Raw genomic sequence first — 14,678 nt, 5'->3', positions numbered from 1 at the left:
CCTTATTGCTTTAAACCTGGAGAACATCCCTGCAGGATATCAGCACTGCTCAGCACCAACAACAATCTTTTCTGCCATTTATCCTCTAGGCAATGACTATTACACACTCTAAATGTGACACCCGTGGAGACTGCACCATCAGCCTCAGTCTGCTCTCAGCCAATCCCCACTTGCCTGCTTTCTTATTACAACCAGACCAAGGGCATGACACTGCCAGTTTCCCCCTCCGACTAAGGAGTCTCAGAACTCAGCAGGGAGGTGGATGGGGACAAATCTAGAATTAGCTGGCTCTGTCACTCATTGGCAATGGTGCCACCTATTTCAGCTCCTTACAATCTGTTCCACCAGTTTCAATGGACATAAGTCACTGCTATGGGACACTCCAACCCTATTCAGTGCAGACGTCAACCAACCAAGTATCACTTTGTAAGTGCATTGATCCCAAGGCCATCTTGGAAAGAAACCACTGATATTATTGTCCTTCAGATAGGTATAATCTCTCTGCAGAAAGCAACATCTTCTGTTGAAGCACAGATCATTAAGAATCATATCAAGTTCATATGACCAGGCTCATATTTGTTTTGCTTAACTTGCTTGGTCCTGTTTTTTTGCATGCGATACAATATAACTCAGATGCAAATCTTGATTTGGTACAGAGGCAACAGAGCCTTCTTACCCCATCTGGAATGCAGCTTTTGGTATGATATACAGAGGGAGGTTGGCAATGGCAAGAGAGAAAAATTATGCATATGAACATATTTTCATGCAAAGCAATTTTTAGCACATTTAAATGCAGCGCCAAAGGGGGGCAATTCCAGATACTTGAACCAATCTGAGATGCCCAAGGATAACTATCCCTCTTGGCCCACCAATTAAAAAGGATGCAGTTATTCATAAACACACACGAAATATAGAAAAAAAGGGGGGGGAGTAGAAGATGCAATATGGTCCACCAGAAAATATCAGATTTATTTGTGAAAGTTATTCATAGCCTTTGCTACGTTAGGCACGGCAGATGTACGAGTGTTATGTTTGTTTATTTGCAATGGGAGTCCTGAGCTCAACAACACGGAATCTATTTTTGATATATAAAGTGAAAAGTTAAGGGTGTTGCTTCTTTCTTATTTTTTTAATGCTCCTGGTGAAGATGAAACAGGGAGCTGTCTCCATCTTCAGTGCCCCTCAATTGCTGCAGTATAATAATAAACACAGGTTGTGCCCTCAGCTGCAAGAATTCAAAAGTGGCAAGAAAGAATGTTATTATCTAATAATTTATCAAAATGTGTGCAGGGCACTAAAGATATACACCTAAGAAATTCTGGTAAGCTTAATTTTTTTTCAAGCACCATAGACTCCGAAAAATTAAAGCTGAAGTTGCCACACTGATGCTAATGAACGTAATGAAATGGTAGACATCGTTGCAATTTTTTTTACAAAGAACAAAAAGTAACATTCTCAACTTTCGGTTCTTAGAATGGAAGCTTTAAAGGGAAGCTGACACAATTCCAAATTATTGGATATTTTCATCACATGTGAGTATAAAATTTGGACAGTAAAGCCACAGAAGAAATACCTTCAGTTATGGAACAAATGGAAAATAAAACATGTAAAAGACTGTTTGCAAATGTTGTTTAAATTTCAAAGAAGGCCACAGCCAGGATCAAGAGAACCATGGAGAGAACAATAGCAACGCTGTGGAGCTTTTGAACATATTCATTCCAAAAGTAGCCTCCTTCTTCCAACCACACTATCCAATTAAACTCAAAACTCTGGACAAATGGGGGGGGGGGTGAGACAATGTGATTACCATTTAAGAAGTAAACAATTCACTAAAGTTGCAATCCTACACACATTTACCTGGAAGTCCTATACACATTTCTTTTAAGTAGACATGTGTAGGATTGTGTTGTAAATTGTATTGCACCACTGCTGCTTTTTGAAGGAAGTGGTTTGTATAGTGGATGAAAACATTCAGTCATCTTGAGATGTCTTTTCATATAAGCATCAAAGCGGAAAATCTACTTCATGAAATTTCTGCATCCATGTTCCATTTTTACACATCATCATCAGATCTGCAATTCTATGGCATTTCCAGAAGGTTTTTTAAAACTCAGAATAAAACTTTAAGGATGTATATGTATTTTTTAAATGATAATGATTAATACATGTGAAGAGACACATGTCATGATGATAGTATTCTTCCACATCAATTAACTAGGCATTTTTTTAAAAAACCAAAGGAAGCTAGTGTTTCCAGTATGAAGATAAGAAAAAGTGAATGAACTCAAATACTACATAGTTCCAAAAGTATGCCCTCTAAAATTATAAGGAAGTAAAGCTGTATTTGAAGTGCGTGTTTTAGGTGTATTTCATACACAATGTTTTCATGCATTCTGTAACAGTGATCTGCTACCCTATCATGGACATTCGTGTAGATCTCTCTCTCTCTCTCTCTCTCTCTCTCTCTCTCTCTCTCTCACACACACACACACACACACACACACACACACACCACATTCACAGAATGTGGGCATTGCCTGATTCCTAGACTGAAACTGACTTATTGATGAAATCTCAACATAAAGTATCTCCCAATTTCCAGTCTATTCTTGCTTGTCTCTTCCTGTTATCTGCTTGTTTGCATTTTATGATAATGATGTGCACCTGTACCAGTTAAAGTCTTTGTATGCTTAATTGACATTGCTTGTTGCTGGCACTATGCATGCTACCAAGATGCACTTGAACTAATTAATTAACAAAATAAACCAACCAAGCAGATAGTTCGTGAGAACTACAGCTGTTTGACTGAATGTTTTAGTGGGGGAACTGGGGTTGCGTCTAGTATCCTCCAGTGGCCACATATTTGGCATTTAAGGAAAAGGGAGCATACATATATAGCAAAGCTCTTCCACACAGGCAAGAACCCTGAACAACCAGGATTCAACTTTGCACAAAATGGTGCTATGTATGCATCTCTACATTCAAAGGCCCCCTTTCCTACTAATTTTGAATGGACAACTGCCAGGGGTATGTCCAGCAGGTCTGTTGGTGCTTTAGTTAGCAGGCCTGTTCCTCACTGGACAGAGTCACTGAATGTGTGCAGGGATTACTGAAACAGCCCTCCACCTGTCCCTGTCTCTGCCTCTGCCTCTGGTTGTCACTGACCTCCCTGCTTCCCACCCTACCAGTCCCAATGAGCACCAGCCACCATTGTCTGTCTGCTTAGACTTCCAAAGTTACCCTTGGCTTTTTTAAAAAACGGGGAAAGTCATGCATATGACTGACTGCATGCCATGTGCTAGTTTGAGCTTGAGCTATGATCCAGTTTCAGAATTTTCCTCTACCGTTAACTCATTCAAGCTATCAACAATACAGCTTAATTTACAGGGTTGCTATAAGGTCTACTGTATCAAGCTATCTGAACAACTACCGGTAACTTACCGTCTTATATATATATTTACTCAGAAGTAAGACCCACAGAGTTTGATGGGACTTATTCCTAAATATGTGAATATAGGATTGCAACCTTAAAGTGGTGTATGCAACATATAATTATTGTACCAGACTCATGTGGCACCTCATAAGGAATACAAAATGTACTTCTAAGAAACTTCCAGCTTCCTCCTTTAGTGGATTCTCTCTCTGGTGAATGAGAAAAACAGTAACTAACTGTTTCTTAGTATAGGACAGCATAAAATGAGTTAAATACCAGATAAATGGAACCTGCATCACTTTGGCAGTGCTCTAGAAAGACTCTCCTCCCTGGAAGAGAGGGGAGTGGTTGTGGGCGGGAGCCCGAGCTCCACCCCTAGCAGGGGGCATTAGCCCCTGCCTCCTCCTCCCACCTGGCTGGCGCCCACGCCCCTCGGCAGGCACCAACCAGGTGCCTCTGAGGGGGCGTGTTCAGCAGCCTTTTGCTGCGGTGCCAGCCTCTCCTCGGTCTCATTCTTCGCCGTCGTCTCATCGCGAGTCAATGTGTTGTGGTGTGTCGAAGGGCTAGGTGTGGCCATCGCCTATGCCTTCAATTTTTGGGTATTCCGTTAAAGGAATCTGGCGGTCGTGTACTCTGTCCAATGCCTGCTTGGCGGGAGGCCATGTCACGACCCTCGGTGACATCAGGGGAGAGCCTATAGTTGGATTAGCATCAACAGACTCCACCTACTGGTGAATAAACCCCCTTGTTTTAGACTTCCAATGCCTAAGCCAATACCTTTTCACTGCTGTAATCAATAAAGTTGTGGCCTTTTCTTGCCCATTAACCTTATATCATGTGTCCTTGCGTATTCATTTCACATCGCGGGGTCGGGTCCTCGAACCACAACTCAGTAGCTATTACTCTAGGCAATAGAGAAAGCCTAATATGTAAAGGTATCCCAAGAGATATTCTTTTGCAGCAAGCAAGTTCTAGCTACAGCTTCTTGAGTTACTTATCCTAATGGCACCCATTATCACATCAGAAACACTGCCACCATGGATCACCCCAGGTGTGCAGGAACCTGGGGCTTTAACATATACACAAGCTTTCTGAAGCATCTGTAGGATACAACCTGTACAGAGCTTGTTATAGTCACCACATTTCTCTGAAGCTTTAAGGAAATGTGAATTTCACAGGAATGCTTTTTCCTCAGCATGATTTTTTCCTGTGTAAAAAGACCCCACTCACAGTAGAAAACTATGAATGCTTTCCACAATCTGGCAAACATTTCTGCACAAGCATGAGGTGCTGCCTTTCTAAAAGAGGACAGCCAACGCTCTCTTCAAGCAGCCAACACCAAAATATCTGCCTCACTCGCTAAGGAGAAACAGAAAAATTGAGTAAAGTGGCTTAGCCAAGTCCCCCCCCACTCCCTCCCAGGATATGTAGTGGTTGAACAGCAAAATGCCAGAACCAAGCATGTAAACAAGTCAGATTTGATTATCTATGAGTGAGTTCCTGTAGAATTCATTTTGTTTTGCTCTTTGATTTGCATGACTGATAAATTAAGGAATTGTGCCATGTTTTGGTATGTGAAAGTGCAAATATGTATATGATTCCTTCATCTCTATGGAACTGGCACACAGTTATAAAACAACACCTCTTCTTAAAGGGCATTTCTGCTTAAGTGTTGTCACTTAGTGGTATGGCTTATTGGAATGCCCACAGCTTCTTCCCATGGCACATCCAACCAACATGTCACCCCTTTCAAGTTCCTCTTGTTTCTCTTTAAAATTAAAATAGACAATTCATCAGGGATAGGGATACTATCAGATTTGTTTACTTCAAAAGCTCTTGTTTGAATTGATATTTTAAATGTAATTTCGGGAATGTTTAAAAGTAAAAAATATCTGGTACACTGCAATTTGTATTTAGACATCTTGGACACTCTGAATTATGTGATTCATATGAGGCAAGCTGCCCTACATTCTCAACAGGGCTGACTCACGAGCAAGAATGCTACAGATCACAATCCTAGCCTTTTCACATGCTGAACTGCAAACATGTGAATATTAACACTTTAAACACTGAAGCTCTAGGTTAGTTCAGAGCTTTGTTATCTTGAATTTTGTGTGTGGGTTGCTATCTATAAGCCTGAATTTTATATGTGAAAAATAGATTAGTGATCAGTTGGTCTGCAGAACTGTATAAAGTGTACATCTAAGTAAGCATAACACTTTATAAACAAAAGAAAGTGATTGTTGCACGTCACACTAGTCAGAAAAGCCAAGAGATGCATTTAATCTGCAGTTTGACTTATAACACTGATCCAGAAATTCATGGAGGCCTTGTGTGAATGGACCCCTTTTCCCTCCATTGGCTAGAGCTCCTCCATACATGCATCCCCTTGGCCACTCAGCACTGCCTTCACCCTTACGGTAAACAGAGAAGCCCTTGCAGGTTAAAGAGGCTGCAAAGAACCGTTGGATCAGACAACAGAGTTTTAATGATACGACATGCAGGACAGTACTGTATTTGTAACCCAAATTGCATTGCCACTAAAATAAGTTTTACTAATTACATCTGAAGCCGCATTTGATATTTATTTCACTTTCCATAGCCGCAGGTTATTCTAAAATATAACAACTACTACACCACTTTACAAAACCTCAACAATAGTCGCCCTCTCTATTAAATCAGACATTACCTCATTAAACAACCAGCTTGAGAAGGTGTTAACGTTACTAACTATTTCAAACAGGGCAAGTTGGCAGCTGCTTATTCCCTTATACATTTCAAAAACAGCTTCAAACCCCAGCTGCAAATGACTAATGTTTGTTGCACCTGTAAAAATTCCTTTTGATAATAAAAATAGCACCAACTCCGTGAAGGATTTAATCCCTCTTGGATGACAAAGGATTGTAGAATAAAGAGCCATTTTTATAAGTCTTGACTGTGCATGCTGTTTTCAAATGTTCAAAAATTTAGGTTGTATTTATTCAATCCAACATCTGTGTACTTTAATCAAATATCACGAGTGTGTGTCTTGTGCAAGCTGTGACACACCAAGCTGAGTACAGCCACACACAGTTGCCTTATCAGGGACTTGATGAGCCTCCTATCGCTGCCTAAGGTGAGACTGTGTGTAATGCAAGGCTGTTGGGCTGTTCTGTCTTGGAGGGTTACAAGCTGTGCATGCCTGCTATATGTACTATTTTATTTTTATAGTTACACTAAATATCACTAGAGAAGCTCCTTCATTGGAAAATATCACAGAGTTTTGCACCTCAATCTTAACAGCATTTAAAACTTAAGAATCCTGTTAAGTTTTCGGTTAAAATGTCCTTCCAAAGCCAGTTTCCTACAGATCATAACCTCAAAGCTGCAAAACTAAACTGCCAGGGAAAATAAGTGATGACATGGCTACTGACCGCCAGATGGCAGCAATGTGTTTTATGAATAATGCAGGATGGTAGTGCCATTCAACTTCATTATACATTAAAATTGCAAATTAATAATTACTTTTCAAATGTGAGGAATGTGGCATGGTTTGTATTGTTTTTTTAAGAAAAAGAGGAGACGCTAGATTCTTAAAGTGACATGGCTGGGTACCTGACATGCTTCTTTTATGCTATGGAAGGGAATAAAATGTTGATTTTATCCTGCGACCCATTTAGTTGCTTGGGCCTTGCTGCTCTTTTGTGCTTCAGCCCTGACAGAATTACTACTTCATGTGTACATTAAACATTGTTAGGCTTAATTTTAGCAACACAGAAATGCCTCAAGCTCAAAAGAAATATTTTCCTTTCTGATGGACAAATAACATCTGCAGCTATGAAAGCTGCAGTGTAGCTGTCAAAGAAAAAGACAAGTCACGTAATTTCTTACATGCAAATTCTCACACAAACCCACTTGTACACAACCAGGTACCTTCAAGTTTGTAACTATATTTATACACCCAAACCCACCCACATACCCTAGGTTTATATATGTCTAGCACCAGTGGATAAAAGGGGAGTTTTTCTATAGTCTATATCAATTTATACAATGGGAATAGGACAGGGATGTGAAACCTGTGGCTCTGCAGATGTTGTTGGTATCCAAACAGAATGAGCCTCAGCTGGAACAAACAATTATCAGGGATGATGGAAGCTGTCATCAAACAACTTCTGGAGTGCCAGAAATTCCCTGTCCCTGTAGGGTCTTTTGGGATGTGGCATCCTCTTTGTGGAACGCTCTCCTTCAAGAAATCCACAGGGCTGGTTGGTTTGAGGCTGACCATCTGAAAGTAACCTTGCTTTTGTCAGGTTGTGGGATTGAAGTGAGCCTATAGGTAAACAATGACTTTTTGTCTTGATATTCTTTTCAAATCGCAATCTACTGACTGGCACCCACAAGTAGTTGCAGTGTGTGTGTGTGTGCATGTGTGTGAGAGTGGGTGTAAATAAAAATCACTAAGTTTGTGCCGCAGGCAGATTTGAAATGAAAATGTTTTCCTCTGAGCTCAGCTGTGAACTGTGTTTACAGAGTGGGTCAAAAGAAACTGGGGGGATCTCCAAAAGTGATGCCCAGTCAATCCTTCATATGTAGAAGAAATAATTGTTTCCCATATCTCAATGTCTTGTTCCATCATTGCCCTTTCCACTTTTTTCAATGAGGAATGTTAATCCTGTCATGAAAATGTGGCTTAGATATTTTACTTTTATATTCTACAATTCTCCTGCATGCAAATCAAGGTTCTAAGCAGGGCTGGCCCACTCATGAGACAAGGTGAGGTAACCGCCTCAGGCGGCAGGATCCATGGGAGCAGCAGATCCCAATGTATATCTTTCTTTCGACCTTGTTCCTGACGTAGATCTTCACTCACCCCTTCTTGCCTGGTGGGAAGGGGGTACCATTTTGTGGTTCGCATCAGGCACCAAAATGTCTTGGACCAGCCCTGGTTCTAAGTGTGTTCTACTGCTGTGTTCACTGTCACTGTCAATGGGAAAAGTTTTGAAAAGTTCTGGAAAATGTCACTGCTACTAACCACAGATGGGTTGAGGTTCTTAAGCACAGTAAACATCATTTGCCTTTGCTATGTTTTTTTTTATATATTCCCCAGCCCTATTACCATAAATTTCTCAAAACTGATGAATTGCTTCAGCCGTTTGTCTGCCTTTTATCCTACCCTAACTAAAGCTGTCAGATAGTTTTCTATTTGCGTCACCCTGATGGACAGGCAGATGGCATGAACGGATTCATTAGCTCTTACATGTACTAAATAAGTCAAAAGCATTTTGGACCCAAATGTCCTCTTTTTCAGGTCCAAAGCAAATGAAAATATGCCTTGAGCAAGACCAGTGACATGTCCACTAACATCTGGGGAGATATCTGAGAAACTTCGTTTCTGGCCATTTCCCATTTGCAACTTAAAACTGGTTAAATGGGCAGAAGTGGTTGAGGCAGTTTCCTACCTTGAGATAATAGAAATGGTTATGTGGTTTACAAGAACCCCTTCTCATTAGAATTGTCGGTTGAACTGACCCAAGCAGGATGATTAAGGTCTGTGTGGAGATTAACCAAAAGTATGCTTTATGGAGATCGAGAAGCAATAAGAGCTTTTGGAATGGCGCAGCAATTAATTCGGAGTCGCCATCTTGCCAAAGGATTTATAGCCGGGAGGACAGAACGGACTTGTTTTCAGACTGCATTCCTGGTGAATCTCCTCAAAGGTTTTGAGAACAGAGGCAGATTGATGAAGATTAATGACATTAAGACTGTTTTGATGTATGGAAGTGATGTTATATGGAAAACGTCTGGATATGGCTACTGGATAAAAAAATAATATCCACGCAGGATTACAAACTGTTCTAACCAGCTTGTGGATACTATCAGAGGTCACAAAGAGAAAGGAAAAATATATGAAAATAACAACAAAAGATGTGGAAAAACAATAAGAAAGGACTGGATAGTACTGTGAACATCATAAGGTTAGATTTGTGGACATTAAAACAGCAGCAAGAAGCAAGAAGTTGATTGGATCCCCTTCGAAACTTGAAATATGGGTACCCCCCCAAAAAAACTTAAAATTCGGCTGTGTAATTTGGAATTTATGTAATTTGGTTTGATTTGATGTGATTGGTCGGTTAATAAAAATTTATTCTTAAAAAAAAAAAAGAGATAATAGAAATGGTGCATAGTTCTAAGAGAAAGCAAACAATAAACCTGTGCATACTGGCTCATTTCAGCACCCAGAAACTTGTGTGTATGAGTAACTAATTGCTGACCCCAAGCAATATTCAGCTTGCAAGGAATGTCCATTGCAACACTCCATGCCCCTGGTAGCACTTGGCACTGATGTAGGCAGCATTCCATGTGATTAGGCTGATTCAGATAATAAGATCAATGCAAATTATATTCCCTGCTACATAACGTGCTGTGATTCAGAAGCATGGACATGAAATGGACAACACTCATTTTATGCACCACGCTACAATCACTTCATTGTTTGGTATTAGGATTCATACCTGCTACCACTTTTTTCTGATTCAGCAAGAACCAATTCTAATATTTGTTAGGATGTTATGCTTTGAGATCATCTGGTCTGTCCAGGCTAATGAGCATCAGCACCCCACTCTAACTGGTGCTGCAAAGCAACTAAGATCAGACAAATAAGATCCCTTTGCCTGAGAATTGTCCCAGTGGTGTAAAGGATAAGGCAAGGTGCTTGGGCCCTTCTGTCAGATTCCATGGTCTGAGTCCTCTTGGGCCTTATTATCCACCTAGAAAGAGGCAATGGACTCATCCTATCTCCACTGCAATAACTGATGGGAAATGGTTATAATGCAAAATTTAAAATAACTTTTCTACTAAAGCTCTCAGCATCTGTTGTTTGATATCAGCTGGGCTGCGCATAAAGATGCAATACTCAGCCACTTTAAAGCAGTTCATGTGTCATTAGAGAACATTCAATTGACTGATCAGTTTGAATATTCTCTGGGGCATATCTCTTTGCTACTATACCATGCATTCTATTCTAAATACATTCCCTCTCACCTCCTAAAAGCAATATTACTATCCCTCCAAACCATGTGGAAGAACGTACTCAGGCAATGGAGTCCACTGCCCCAAGGGTTTTTATGTTGTTATATAGGCAGCTTAATAAATGTGCCTTAAATTCCAAGTCTCAGCCATTGCAGCACATTTCATGCAGATTTCACCCTCTCTCTTGAAATTGCTTCCTTCTCTCTTAATAGGAATACAATTCAACATCTAGGTAACAGAGCTGCATAACAGCCCCTGGTCTTGTATACTTTTCACTCTAGTATTCCACTTTGCCATAATAAATAGCAGTAAATCATACATAAACTTCATGCAAGAGTTTCAAGATGACCAATGACCCTGGCATTCCTCTTTAACAGACAGACAAGTTTCCCTAACATTTTGTTCAATGCTTCTCTTTAAGCAGAAGCTTTTAAAGTGTGCTGTAGTGGACTTGTCCAAATCAATAATCCTTGGTTCTGATATATAGCCTAATAGAGTCAGCTAACACTTGCAAGTCTGACTCATTACCTATATGCTCTGTGACAGTATATAAGGCAGTTTCCTATGTTTCTATGAAGCATCTGGAATACTGTCTGTGGTTCGGACCAGCTAATCACAGCTGGAAAAGGTTCAGAAAAGCTAATCTTCAAAACAATGTACACATGGAATATAACCTAATATCTTCTCAAGTGAAACAAAATGTCCTGAATGGATTAATAAATAAAATAGGGAATTGCCTCAATGGTCACCAACACAACTCGTCAACACCACCTTTTATTCACATACAAATATGTATCCTAGTATATTGGATTAGACCTGTGAATGGAAGGGCACCTCTTGATCCAACCCTCTTGTTTGGATCCAATACAACATATATCATAAATAGAATTTATGCTACTAATTCCCAGGCAAAAGATTGTACATAAGGTATCGTCCTTGGGTAAGGAATGCCTTGTATCATTGTTCTGTACACTGCAAATCACACTGTTGGTACTAAAGAAATGTTTAGTGTAGCAGTAACTTGTAGGCAGACATGATACCAGAGGTCAACCAGGTCAGGCACAGGCTAAAGGTCCCAGGGGCTCACAAAGCCCCCTACTGGCACTGCACTTGCAACCTGCCACTCACCATCCTCCTGGCTGAGCTTCTAAAGTCAGTTCAGTGCTAGGAAGGAGGCACTATCCTGCCCAATACATCTATAACATGCACTATCTGGAACATAGGGATTGTATAGATCTACAGGGATGCAGGTGGCACTGTCATCTAAACCACTGAGCCTCTTGGGCTTGCCGATCAGAAGGTCGGCGATTCGAATCCCTGCAACAGGGTGAGCTCCCGTTGTTCGATCCCAGCTCCTGACCACCTAGCATTTCGAAAGCATCTCAAAGTGCAAGTAGATAAATAGGTACCGCTCCAGCGGGAAGGTAAACGGCATTTCCATGCGCTGCTCTGGTTTGCCAGAAGTGGCTTAGTCATGCTGGCCACATGACATGTCTGTGGACAAACACCGGCTCCCTTGGCCTATAGAGCAAGATGAGCGCGCAACCCCAGAGTCGTCCGCGACTGGACCTAACGGTCAGGGGTACCTTTACCTTTACAGAACCTTTAGGGCTAAGACTATTAATAGGCCCTGCCCTGGTTGATGGGATGGCAGTGGGCATTTGTGTCACTATACCAAGGACCCCCTGAAATCTTGTGTTAGCCCTATTTGTAAGCAACATTCCCCCAGTACACTTGGATAGTCTTCAAATGAATTGATGCCAAGGTGAAACATATTCAGCCCTTTTCTCCCCCACCGTCCTATTAGAATGCTAAATTCAGAATATGCTGATTGACTTTCACGTTGCAGGAAACAAACAGCAAGACTGAAATAGGAGGAAAAGCTAAGCTGTTTCAGAGGAAAGTTGTACCACAAGCATGAAACACTGAACCTTGAGATGATTTTTAGAAAACTAATCTAGTTACTAATGCTTCGGTAACCATATTAGCACTGACTGCAAAACACTCCGTTGTGTCATTACTTTCTTCAGCAGCAGCTCCCATCAAGCTGTACCTATCCAACGTAAAATTGGAGTTGATAAAGGAGAGAGGACGATAGGGCAATTGGAGACACAGTTTCAGTTGCTGACTGACAACACTGCCATCCCTTAACATGGTTTTATTTAGTTATTACAACCATCTCTCTGTAAATGACACTTAGGATTATTTAAGATTATGTTGTAATCCTTTTAATCCCCACTGCTTTAAATTTCAGGCTCAACACCAAAGAGCAAACTAGCACTTAGCGGAAATGTTTAAAGCATGTGATTTGAACATAAATCTTCTTTTATTCGCAACTCTTCTGATGAAGACCTAGTGTAACGTGTCAGTTTGCCAGGGAGAGAGAGACGATACCCAGCTGCAAATTGCACCGTGTGCTCATAGGATCCTGTGAAGCTGCTTCAAACAACTTTCTGCTTTCATGTTCTCCTCTGTCAAGAAAATTAAGCATTCACAAGACAATAGGTCTTGATAAATACTTCAAGGTGTGGCAGAGGACCACAATGGCATTGAATAATGATACAACAACAACAACGCAATGCCTGCCATCCCATGAACAGGCATGCATCCCATTTGCTTCTACCAGTGGGAAACTTGGTACAGAATGGCTGCTTACCATCTTGCCAGCAAGCAGAGGTTGCAGCCCAACGCAGTGCCTCCTCTCTCCCCCAGATGTGCAGTGCCATTTTAGATTGTTTCCCTGCTACAATGGAGGCTCACGGGTCCCCGCCTAAGTCATCCTTCAAATGAACCAATCCATTGCAGCCCTGGGACACTGTTCAGCTGCACTGAGGTCCAGCTCCGAGGGCCTTCTGACGGTTCCCTCACTGCGAGAAGTGAGGTTACAGGGAACCAGGCAGAGGGCCTTCTCGTTAGTGGCGCCTGCCCTGTGGAACACCCTCCCTTCAGATGTCAAGGCAATAAGCAACTATCTTACTTTTCAAAGACATCTGAAGGCAGCCCTGTTTAGGGAAGTTTTTAATGTTTAATGCTATATTGTGTTTTTAATATTCGGTTGGGAGCCGCCCAGAGTGGCTGGGGAAACCCAGCCAGATGGGCGGGGTATCAATAATATATTGTTGTTGTTGTTGTTGTTGCTGCTGTTGTTGGGTGGGGGTGGGGCATGGCCATCTACTTAGCCCAGCTGACCACTCAGCACAGCATCCAGTTGGCTGGGAGCGTCACCCAATGCTTGCAAGCTAGTTGTTTTTTTTTAGCAGGTGCTTACACATAAATCTAGCCAAATTATGAGGGAAGTATAAGAGGAGGCGTCAAGGAATCCTAAGTGGGCTCACCCTCATGGGAGCAGCCCCTTGAAGCTGGCCCTGACAACTGAGGCAGCAATCTTCTGTGCATAGGATGATGCTGTAAGGCTGAAATCTACATCACTGTTACTCATAAGGCAGCACCTTTGTGATCAATAGAGAGTAATCAACTAAATCGTTCTGATAGCCCAATAGCATTTACTCTCCATCGACCCACACCTTGCGGCATCTCCACATCTGCTCTGGAGGGTTGGGGGAACGCCCAGAACAGATGTAATGGGTGTGAGAGAAAAGGAGAATGCTTCATTGCACATTGTGCTGGTAGAACATTTTGCTTCGCGCTATGTTGACTACAACCCAACTTCTTTAGCATCAGCGTATAAGCATCACTTATCCTGCCAACCTAGCAATTTGAAAGCACGAAGTGCCAGTAGATAAATAGGTACTGCTCTGGCGGGAAGGTAAACGCCATTTCCGTGCGCTGCTCTGGTTCGCCAGAAGCAGCTTAGTCATGCTGGCGACATGACCTGGAAGCTGTACGCCGGCTCCATAGGCCAATAAAATGAGATGAGCGAGCAACCCCAGAGTCGTCCGCAACTGGACCTAATGGTCAGGGGTCCCTTTACCTTTATAAGCATTACTATAAAACTTTCTTTACATTCATTAAAATTATCTGACTTTGGAATAAATGCATAGCTGATTGAGCTGGCTCTAAGAGATGCAGCTTTGTTGCTTTTTTACCTCCCCATCCCTGTGCCGTCTTTGCTCTGGAATGAACCTGTCATTAAAGCCCTAAGAAATAATAAAAATAAACAGGCAAATTCCACTCAGTTGGGAATATAGCTTATGTAAGCAGTGTGAAAGTTCTGTTTACAGGAGTTCACTAGGTCAAGGATCCCAGTCTTAAACCCAAAACAAATTACCTACCAACT

At 41.5% G+C, this 14,678-nt stretch overlaps 1 protein-coding gene across 18 annotated transcripts in view; it reads right to left on the bottom strand.

Annotated features, from left to right (window-relative positions):
- Positions 1 to 14,678, bottom strand: part of ARHGAP15 (Rho GTPase activating protein 15) — a 368,006-nt gene that overhangs the window by 295,045 nt on the left and 58,283 nt on the right. The window lies entirely within an intron of this gene.

The sequence above is a fragment of the Podarcis liolepis genome (genome assembly GCF_965112155.1).
Source record: "Podarcis liolepis genome assembly, chromosome: 1".
Lineage (NCBI taxonomy): Eukaryota > Metazoa > Chordata > Lepidosauria > Squamata > Lacertidae > Podarcis > Podarcis liolepis.
Note: the sequence above shows the minus strand (reverse complement) of the source record. Positions and strands in the feature narration are given on the sequence as shown.